Consider the following 2,883-nt stretch of genomic DNA (forward strand, 5'->3'; position numbering starts at 1 on the left):
TACTCGAAGGTGCTTCGGCCCACATTTCAGGAGGAAACAAACAATCTTCGTCTATATAGTTTTTAAGGACATAGTCAGAAAATTCTAATGCATTTTCACTTGGGGAAATTTCAATCTGTTCGCAAAATGCTTCTGTATAAGGTAAAAATGAAAGCCCAAAAAATTTTTTCAACCATTTTCCAGTTTCCGATTCACTATTATTGTACTCATTTCTAAGAGTAGGAAAATCTTGATTTAATTTTCTATATCAAGATTGGCCAAGATGGAACTTACAGCCTTGGCCCGACATCTTTGAAAATTTAGCATGGGGCCGCTTCATATGGGCATGTACCTACCAGTTGCCCCCAACCAAATGTACCAGTTGGCAGTTGCCCACAATGTTAATATATACACGATTACAATATATAACCCGTAAAATAGGGGAGGTAAATGTACAAATAAAAAATAAAATTATTTATAAAAATAAAGTAAAATAGTATAAAATGATAGAATCAAATTTTGATATTTGCAATTATATATGATATTGTATTTTGTAATAAAACAAATACATAAGCATATAAGCAGTGTAAACGAAATTAAAAATATTACCAATTGCACATACCTATACTTAAACAAAAAGCCAGAATTTAAGATTTTATAAATAAATATAAAAACAAGAATATTAGTAGACTAGATTTTGTAAAATCTATTAGTAATTATTATGACAAAACATAATATTTTATCTAATTTTTTACTATTTTTTTTTTTTTTTTTTTTTTTGATAAATTATAACATTGAATGCCATATAATTATAATATTTATTATTTTATTGACTATTGTATTAAGGGTGTCGGTGCCAGTATTTCCAATTTTCGAAATTTCTATGCTATTTGAATATTATGTTTTATATTTTAGTTATTGCCTTAATTATAATACTTTTCCACTAATCTACAGCTCGATACTTATTTAGACGGGGTCGATACGGTGTATTATATCAACGAAAATGACTTCACGGGAAAAACTCTCACTCCCTGTAGAATAGTCGGATTTCGTAAATTTTTTTTTATCTGAAAGATGAGAAGTTTCTACAGGTCGAATCAAAGCTCGATTTTTTATTTTACTTCGAATAGTAATAGAAAATAACGTTTTAAAAAGGACAAATATTATGCATTTGAAAAATGCATATTCCAGTTTCTATAATTATAGTTTTCATAATCGGGCTTTGATCCGACCTACAAAATGTTCTCTACTAAGATAAGTTTTTCCTGTAAGACATGTTTTTGTACCAAAAAACGCACCGGCACCGACACCCTTAATATTATTTTGTTAGTAATTATTATAAGCATAATATGAATTTTTTCTATCATTTTATACTCCCTATTTTCCTATATTTTATGCATAATTTTATTTATTATTTGTATATTTACCTAAACTATTATACAGGTTATATATTGTAATCATATGAGGGCAACTGGTATATTTTTAAAATCCCGATAACAGCCGTGGGGGACAACTGGCCAACACCCCTTCATATTGGGCCGAAGTTTGTCTGCCAAACTGTATGAAAACTCCATTACAAAATTAAAGCCTACTCTTCTATAACGTCTTCTAACTACAATATTTTATTCATTTATTGTGTGCATTGTGCACTAAAATATTTAATATATTTCTCTAATCCGTCTTGGTTGTTGGGGAGTACAAAAAAGTGTGATTTAATTTTTTTTTTAAAACTGAACATCATTATTTTTTGGGTAAAAACCAATACCTCCTGGGTCCTCCACCCCTTCAAGTACTCCATTGGGACCGTTTCAAATATTTTTTGTCCGACTAAATTTTTAGGACTTCGGCGCCACTGCCAACAGTCAACGTGTCGTCAGAGGAAGAGTCTGAAATCGACATCTCGAAATCGACATCTAAAATTTGACATATGAAATTGACGTAGAACAGAATAGTCAGTTAGATACCAAACTAGACGTAGAGCTATTAATTTCGCTCGTTGAAAGTAGACCTATTTTATGGGACAAGACGTTGAATAAGTTTTCAGGCCGCAACGAAAAACGAAAAGCTTGGAGGGAAGTGTTTGGTTTGACAAATCCAGGGTTTGAACATTTTCAATTTAAAAAATAAATATTAAATATATAAAAATAAAAATTGATAGGTTTGTAAAATACACTATTAATAATATAATTAACAGATTTGGTTAGTATTCAGAATACTTTTTAAATATTGCTTTTTTTTAAAGTATTTAATACTGCAGTATTTTGAATACTTTTTACAAGCATTATAAATACAGTATTTCGAATACTTACTTTTTTTAACGCTCAATTACATTTTCTTAATTATCTCATTATTATTCCGTATAAATTGCATTTAGGTATACTCAAATATTTTATTTTATTTGTTAGTAATTTTGTATTAATCTGTTCCTTCATATATATCGAACTAAAAAAAATGAATGATTTAATAAAATATGAACTATTATTTTCATTATCGAAATCTACTAAAAACAATGTTCTAAAACTATTTGGAATATTTTTTGTGAAGTAATCCAAATACTTAGGGAATACTAACATCATAAAGAATTCGAATATGTGTTTTGAATATTTTTTTTTACGTATTCAGAATATGTATTCGAAATACTTTTATTAATAATTGAAATTATGAATTGTATTGATTTTACAATTATATCTGTATTTTTTTTTAAATTATTATTTTTTTTGTGTGTGCACGATTACTAGTCGAAATATTACTTAAATATTAAACTTTGAGAGTGGTTTTTTTGGTACTTCAACACAATTTTTTTTGTAAGGGTTTATTGTCCAAATATCTCCGAAATTGTGAAAATTTGCTAGTTATTTTGTTGTTAAAAATTCATTCCCCCTCCACCCATCCACTTGGTTAGTT

Source organism: Acyrthosiphon pisum, chromosome X (genome assembly GCF_005508785.2).
Source record: "Acyrthosiphon pisum isolate AL4f chromosome X, pea_aphid_22Mar2018_4r6ur, whole genome shotgun sequence".
Lineage (NCBI taxonomy): Eukaryota > Metazoa > Arthropoda > Insecta > Hemiptera > Aphididae > Acyrthosiphon > Acyrthosiphon pisum.